General features: G+C 38.5%; 1 long non-coding RNA gene across 1 annotated transcript; it reads right to left on the reverse strand.

The window, feature by feature from the left end:
* Positions 1-793, reverse strand: LOC148801130 (uncharacterized). Its single transcript, XR_016084064.1, has 2 exons — positions 215-793; positions 1-125 (listed from the first exon to the last, which is right to left on the reverse strand). It is a non-coding gene; the product is annotated as an uncharacterized LOC148801130 (long non-coding RNA).
* Positions 794-8779: the final 7986 nt, after the last annotated feature.

The following is an 8779-nucleotide window of genomic DNA, read 5'->3' on the forward strand; positions in this document are numbered from 1 at the left end:
TTTGTGGAACTTAAAAGTCGCATAATCAAGACAAAGAGCTTTCTGGGAATACCATAAAAAGACATTATTGTCATTGTTTCAAGCCTTTATCTTAACCAGAGCCAGCACCTGTATCTGTCGCGATTCTTTGCAAAAAAGAAGAAATTAAAAAAAAAAAAAATTGAGAAAAACATATTTGAGAATATCTGGGATGAGAGGGATGGGGAGTACGTACCTCCGATGTATCTACCGAAACGATCGTCAGTGTTGGATTTCTCGGCAAGATCCGACGAGGGAGGAGATAGGGTGGTCTGAGATTGGAACTTGAAAGAGAAAAACTCACTTTTTTGGGCGAAATGGGAGCTAACGACCGTCCCATTTAACTCTGCACGAGACTGAGATGCATGCGTGTGAAAGGACACGCGGCCTCTTCTGATAGTGTGGGACGATTTTGGGGGCAAATCAGTCGGGGGCAGATTCGAACCCCCCTCGTCTCAGGATGGATAATCCCGCGATGCCCAATACATTTTGGGCACGTCACTCTCTCTTTTAATGTCTCAAAATTGATGGTAACTTGAACTGACGGCACGGACATAAGCCAAATGCTAAAAAATAGTTGAAACAAATTTGAGTTACGCCTTTTCCCTCCCAAACCCAATCTCCTTTCTCCTCTCTCACCGCCACCTCCAACTCCTATGGCCCAGGCGATGCTTGTCCGATCTCATCTACATTCTCTCTTTCCGTTTTTTCTTTGTTACTTGATGCACTTGCAACTCCGGTAACTGTGATATACCTGTAGCTCCGGCGACCCAAACTGAATTTATCGAAGTTGAAGACAACAGAGCAAACTCTTTATTAGCATTTTGAAGCCAAAAAGATATATTACGAAGGAGATTGTTATGGCTTTACTTTCTCCTCCATCTTGTATCCTTGCACTCTCCGTTAAAGTTTTTGCAAAAACCCATTTCACCCAGAAGCCTCATATCTCTTTAATCTCCAAGAGAAACTAAAAAGTGTTGGAAAATGGAATGAGAGTGGTGGGTTTTGCTGCTGACTCTGAGCAAAAGCTAGATAGGGAGGATGCCCTTGTTGGGTCCAATAGGACGACCCTTGTTGGTGATGGAAGCTCTGAGTAGGTTCCACCCAAATGGGTAAGAAGGGCTTAGGATTCCAAGAACTTTCCGAAAATTGGGAAGACCAATTGGGCTGCCTTTAGCATTTGGGTTAAGTCCGGAGACTCCGGACAGTTAGTTCAAAGTTACTGTAAATTTTTAGAGCTTAAAAGAGAGTGACGTGCCCAAAATGTATTGGACATCACGGGATCATCCTGAGACGAGGGTCTCAGGAAATTTGTGCAGGCACACAAATGGATAAATAGAGGATGGGCACACAATTCAAGGTGGTGATGTGTGGTGTGCAGCCACACAAATGGAGAAATAGAGTATGGGCACACAATTCAAGGGGGTGATGTGTGGTTGCAATTCATAGCAATTGGCGGATTCAATCAGAAAAAAGTCCATTCGAACAGTCATCATACCTTGCATTGGGAATATCTTCACATAAAATAAAACACAGAAATACAAAGATATTCCCGATGAAAAGTTGTAAAGGCTGTTCGAACACTGTTCGAACGGGCCTAACTCTGATTGAAACCGATCTTTGAACACAAGTGGGCGTAAATCAAATAAGTTTTAATTATTTTTAATAATTCCGATAAGTTCTGGCTGTTAGAATGGAGTTGCCTTAATTTTGAATTTTGGGATATTATCTGAAACCGTGAATTTTTCACATTTCTCTTAAATTTATCATGACTTTAAAAATCATATTTAAAATCAAGATTTTCGATAAATCACCATTAGTGACCATTAATAAAGGCATAGGAGTGACCATGTGAGGGGCAGTCAGGGTCCGTCTTGCTCAGCATATTTAAGGCGTAGGCCTTGACGGGCTTTGCTCAATTCAAGTTGCTAGGTTTGAACTCATGTACTGTGTAAGATGGGGTTGGGCCGATGGGCCTTGAGTTCAACTCAGAGCTGCATTTGATGGCTATGTTACAGTTGTTTGACACTTTGACTTTGACCAATAAAATTATAAAGACTTCCTTGTATTATGTAAATACCTCCCTAAACCGTCATTTGAGACAAAAGCCCTTGAACTTTCATTTTGCAACCTGACCATTAAGTGTTGGAATGCATCAAATTTCCAAAATATACACCTAAATTTTCTTATTTGCTTTTTCTTGCCCTTTTTCTCTTAAACTCTCTAATTGACCAAAAGTAGCTCCATTTTTTCCAAATGAAAAATAAGTTTTTATTTTTTCTTTCTAATTCTTGATTTATTTCACTCACATGAATGTCTTTCTTCAACTTAAAATATAAAAAATATTCATTCCTTAGTCCTTTCTCCAATAAACCAGGAAATTAAAACCAAATGAAACCATAAATTTATATCTATCAAAAAGAATTGACTAGTTTAGATATTTAAAAAATTGGTTTTTTTTTTTCAGTCCACCCCATAACACTTTTGTACAACTTATACATTTGGAGCAATGAGAAGTGGGGGAACGAATCAAAATTCAATGGGGTAGTGAATTATAGGTGGAGGTGTTGATTAATAAAACAAAAAAAAAAAATAACAAAGGTCTCTGAGGTGGACTGAACTCTAAATTTTCTCTTTAAGTTTTTAAATAGCTAAATGAGAATCTTTTTCAAAGCTAGCTAACTAAACTCTAATAGAGGGGTATTCATCACAAAGTGAAAGTTTTGGGAGGTCTTTGTCGCAAATGAAAGTTCAGGGGTATTATTATTGACCCTAAAGGTGTCTTTCTAATTTACCCTGTTTTATTTAAGGTAAATTATTAAAACCTCCCTTAAAGTTTCTGATAGTTACTGAAACTTCCCTAAAGTTTGGTCATTGCAATCACCTCCCCTAAAATTTTGGACATAGTTGCAAGTAGATCTGCTCTGTTAGAATCCTCAATCAAGAGGCACAAAATGTCTAAAATACCCATGCAATTACAATTGAGGTTGGTTTTTACGGAAAAAAAAAACAATACAAACTTTATGATCAATAAAAAAAGAGTTTAAAGTTGTAACTTTACCTTTGCGCAATTGATATGAAGGGCGAATTTGGAAAATAAATCAAATTTTGGAAGGGTTTAGGCAAGTTTCCAAATTTTGATACGTATTGGGCCTATTAGCTAATACATATCATATCGGGGGCTTCCCGATACGCCCTTAAAAGGTGTTTCGGGGTTTAACCCAGCTCACGGGGTAGACAAGCCTTAAGCTGACCCCTCTAAACCACGTTTAAAAAAACTGAAAAAAGGACTAATGAGTCTCGATACAGGTCGATACACCCCTACCAGTGTATCGGCCATATCGATATTTTGAACATTGGGTTTAGGGTAGCGATTGATATGAAAAGAATTTGGAAAATAACCATTTTGGTCAAAGGTAACTGCATGGGTATTTTGGACATATTCATGTCCTTTTTTATAGGATTATAGGAGACAGGGTCTACTTGCAACTTAGGCCTCGTTTTATAACACTTTTTAGAGGGCTAGTGTCTAAAAAACTTGTTTTTTCAAACACCGGACTCGTTTGGTGTTGCATCTGGAAATCAATCTCAAATCTTTTTTCAGATCTGAAATTTTAAGTTGATAGCCTGGCACTTATGCATTCAGACGTAATTGTGAGGTGTGTAAAACCCATAAGTGCCCTCAAAGAAATTTTAATATTACATGTTTTTGTCCTTCATATAACTCGAATCAAACTCTCACTGTGACCTATGAAGCTTCATTGCCACCATCGCCGTTGCACTCTCTCCGTCTCTCTCTCTCTCTCCCTCTCTCTCTCCCTCTCTCTCTCCCCTGTCTTCCCGTCACCACCATTGTAAGTTGCAGCGGTGGCGGTTCTTTCTCTCTCTCGCTCTCTCTCTCTCTCCCCCTGTCTTCCCGTCACCGCCACTACAGTTGCAGTGGCGGCAGTTCCTTCTCTCTCTCTCTCTCTCTCTCTCTCTCTCTCTCTCTTCTTGTCACCGTTGCTGCAAGTTGTAGCGGTGGTGGTTCTCTCTCTCTCTCCTGTCTTCCCACCACCGTCGCTGCAAGTTACAGTAGTAGTGGCAGTTCCTTGTCTCTCTTGCTCTCACTCTCGCTCTCGCTCCCTCTCCCTTCTATCTTCTTGCCATCGCCACCGCCGCTGCAACTTGCACTAGCGGTTCGGTGAGTAGAAATAATAATATCATTATTAATTATAAATTATTTTAATATTTTTATTAAACATTAATTTTTTTATTAAATAGTAATTTTTAATTATTTCATTAATTTTTAAAATTATTTTATTTTTATTTGTGTAAATTAGTAATTATTAGTTATTTTAATATTTTTATAGTCATTAATTATTTTTTTAATTTTAATTGTTTCATTTATTAATTATTAATTTATTATTTATTATTTGTATTATTTCAATGTTATTTTGAGGTTGAAAATTATTTTTTATGAGATAATGCAAATTGAACTCAACATTCACAAATAGTATGTTCTAGGGGTAAAATAGTAAAATCAGTAAATTTCATATTGTAAAGGGTTGATCCAACACAAACAAATTTATGGATTCAGAGCCTCTAAAAAGTAGAAAAGCATCTATGTCTCTTTTCAGATTTCAGACACTGTTACTATCTTTTTAACTGTTCAAATATGAATTTTCAGATTTATCAAATGCCACCTCAATTAGGAAATTCAGAGGAGGTGATTGCAATTAGCAAACTTCAGGGGAGGTCTTAGAAAAAGTAAGAAACTTCATGGGAGGTTTTAGCAATTTACCCTTTATTTAATAATAGGGTAAAAAACAAAGACCCCCTTGTACTATGGGGTCTATGACAAAGACCCTCCTTGTACTATGTCCGTGAGACAAAGACCCCCTTCCGTTAGAGTTCCGTTAAAATCTGTGTTGCAATATTTTTTAATCCTCATACTACCCTTGTAACACTGCTCATCTCCCCCGGTCTCACAAATAGCAGCGGCAGCGTACTTTGGAGCCTCCCTCTCTCTCTCTCTCTCCCTCCCCCGATGAGGAAGCACGAGTCTGGGCAATCGCGGAGATCATGAACGGCATGGTGGAGCGCTCGCGCAGAGGAGAGAACGTTGATCTAAACGCCCTCAAATCCGTAGCTTCTGTTGCCGAAGCTAATTCTCCTTGACGATTTCTGCAGGTTCTATGCTATCGAAGTTCTCCTTGCATTGGAGTATCTACACATGCTTGGGGTTATATATCAAGATGTCAAACCAGAAAACATTCTGGTTCGAGAAGATGGTAATATCATGCTCTCAGATTTCGATTTGTCATTGAGATGTGCAGTGAATCCTACTCTTCTTACACCCTCGTCATCAATCATGGAGCCCACAAAAAACTTTCCAGGTCCATGTGCAGAATCCCCTTGTATAGATCCTTTCTGTCTCCAGCCATCCTGGGTGCAGGTTTCATGCTTTTCATCGATGCTGCTTGTGGCAGAGCCAACCATTGCCCGATCCAACTCCTTTGTTGGGACCGCTCACCTATGAGTACTTAGCTTCTGAGATCATCAAAGGAGAGGGTCATGGGAGTGTTGTGTATTGGTGGACATTTGGGATCTTTCTTTACGAGCTCTTATTTGGTAAAACACCCTTCAAGGGCCTGGGAAATGAGGAGACCTTAGTGAATGTGGTGATATAGAGCCTCAAGTTTCCTGAAAGCTCAATGGTCAGTTTTCAGGCAAAAGATTTGATCAGAGGGCTGTTGGTAAAGGATCCAAAGAAGCATTTAGGGTTAGAGAGAGGGGCGGCAGAGATTAAGCAACATCCATTCTTTGAGGGCCTGAATTGGGCATTAATATGGTGTGCCATCCCACCGGAGCTACCCAAGTTTTGTGATCTCGAAGTTCCATTTATGCTTTCCCAGGAGAATAAACGTTTGGAGTTCAAGTCTATAGGAGGGCATCTGGAGTTCAAACTATTCTAGCATGTGATCTCTCTTCTGTGGAGAGCTATTTGATCTGGAATTCAAATTGTTCTAGCATTGTGTGTTGTGTATGATTCATTGCTTCTTACAGAAACGCAATGAATAGATTTTGCCAGCCTCCACTCTCTAGCTTCTAAATCAGTTGACAGTTACTTAGAGAACCCTTGGCTTGGACTGGTTAATACTCAATGGATATTTTTTGGGGCCTACAATCCTTATATCAATTTGTGTAATTCATGTTCTCTCCTCTATGCGAGCGCTCCGCCATGCTGTTCATGATTTCCGCGATTGTCGGACTCGCACTTCCTCATTGAGGGAGAGAGAGGGAGGTTCCAAAGTCCACCGACGCTTCAACAGCTACCGCCACTGCTGTTTGTGAGGTCGGGGAAGATGAATAGTATTACAAGGATAGCATGGGGATTAAAAAATATTGTAACAACAGATTTTAATAGAAGTCTAACGGATGGTCTTTGTCGCAAAATATAGTACAGGGGGTCTTCGTCACAGACCCCATAGTACAGGGGGTCTTTTGAATTTTTAATTAACCCTAATTAATAATATAATATTTTGACCGTTTCGGCATTTCTAATTTATTAATTAACCCTAATTCAATATCCAATTGCAACCCAAATCTGATTTGAATTCCGTATATAATCGGGCAGTTAAGATTCGATATATAAACAAATCAAATCTTATTTCCTGCACTGTTTCGATCCGATCCGTTTGCGGCCCTATCGGCTACCGCGATCCTTGAATGCAATCTTTCTATTTTCGATGCAGTTTTTTCTATCAACATTTAAGAGTACTCCAATCAAATGGTTTCGAACATGATCTCCAGCTCCATTAATTGAACTTCTCTCTATTCCATAATTTCCCGCGAATTGTTAAGAAAATGTTGCATGTCAATCGACTCAATTCTTGATGAATTCGAGCTTTTCTGGGCAACGGCTCGAGGCCGAACATGTGCGAGCGGTTCTCTCTATTCCAAGATCACACTCGAAAGCTTCATTTTTTCATTTATCTTGTTTAACTTACTTCTCCTCTCCTACATTCTAGAGGTAAGCAAAGATAAACAAATTATTCTCTACGTTTAGGGTTCCTGGTTTCATCCTTTTCTTGGATATTTGATATCTCTCTCTCCGTCATCATCTTCTTGTTGAGATGTTTGATTAGACAGAGTTTTAAATTGGATTTGGTTTTCTGTATTTCAATCAATTCTCTCGTCAATGGGATTATCTTCTTTCGGGACGATAGTGTGATCTAAATTGAGGTAATATTATTTCTTTGTTTCATTAGCTTATTGATTTTGATTTGCATTTTGTTTGTTTTGAATTTTTTGCTTTTAATTGTTGGTTTAATTGATAGTTAGTATCGATTATTGCGTAACGAATGAATGGATGCCTTTCCAATTTACATATGGGATCTCTTTTGAAAGTTTCTGACCCAGTAACGTGGAGGTCATTGTGTGGTTTTCTTTTGTTGAATTCTTGAATTTATTTCTCATATTTTCCTTTTTTTTATAGCATGGAAGCTAACTTAGTCTAACTACTAATGGTTTCCTTCCTGTTTTAATTTACTCCTTATTCTTAACATGGTAATAAATTCATCTTCAAATCTCCTTCGGTTTCTTTTGTGTCTCCATCATATTTATCTTGTGCTTAGCAGAACTTCTAAACTTGAAAGAAAGTCAACTATATTTCATTAAGAAGAATACATGAGATGATATACAGTAGGGAAACAACAAACAACCACAATGCTATATAGGAAGAGATATGTCACTATAAAGAAATTCCAAATAAAAACTAGAATTGGCTAGGCCCTTTGCAGTTGGGTTTTGTTCCCTAGGCATCCATTACAAGTTTATAACCACAGAATTCAGAATATCACTGGCTTCAATTTCATAATGTGCTGGTCTCCAAGGGTCACCTTCTTCCTCACTTGACCATTTGGTAGTGTTTGCATAGTTTCCTCTAATGCTTAGATGTCAGATGCCCAAATCTCTAGCAATGCATTTACCAGTGAGAGCAAACAAGATTTTAGATGTTGCAGAGTTAGCAATCCCAATTGGTCCACTAAAACCCAATAGATGCTACCTTCCCAACTTTTAATTACTCCTTCAATTCCAACAACACTTCTATCAAAATTAAGAATCATCACCACTTCCTCCATGTTACTTGGGACCCAAGGGAGAGTCAAGGGCATAGGAGAGGAGAATAGCAAGTTTACAACATTTCTATACAACTCATTAATAGAGATACCCTCAAAAGACTTTGAGTTGGTAACCCACAAAAAGCATTTGTGGGTAATGTGAGAAATCAAGTCCTCATGAGATTTGGCCATATTTTCAAATATCTGGTATTTCTTTCTTCCCGCAATCATCATATCATAAGAACATGACTAACTGTTTGCCAAAAGATATTACCTCTTTTGCTAAGTCCTTTGCTTTGTCATTGTCAAAAGAAGTTTTCAATAAGCTCAGGAATAGCCTAACTATACCCCATTAGGTTGCGGAAATGGTGCGAACTTTTCCTAGTTTACAGACAATAGAGAAGGAGGTGATCCACAGATTCCCCATCACTGACATAAACTGCAAGTTCGTGGAGAAAGAAATTACTTGCCTTTGTTCTTCGTTTGGATAAAGTCACAAGTATTTATTCTCTTCACGCTTGCATTTTTTGTCTCTAGGATGGGGAATCATTTGGGCATCTTCTCCCTCATTGATTTGAAAATAGGATAATTTGGTATCATTTCTTAAGCTTGATTGGTTGTAGTTGGGTTTCCCTTGAACATATTGATAGCTTTCT

Source organism: Nelumbo nucifera, chromosome 3, assembly GCF_055504915.1.
Source record: "Nelumbo nucifera cultivar China Antique chromosome 3, China Antique-T2T, whole genome shotgun sequence".
NCBI classification, from domain to species: domain Eukaryota; kingdom Viridiplantae; phylum Streptophyta; class Magnoliopsida; order Proteales; family Nelumbonaceae; genus Nelumbo; species Nelumbo nucifera.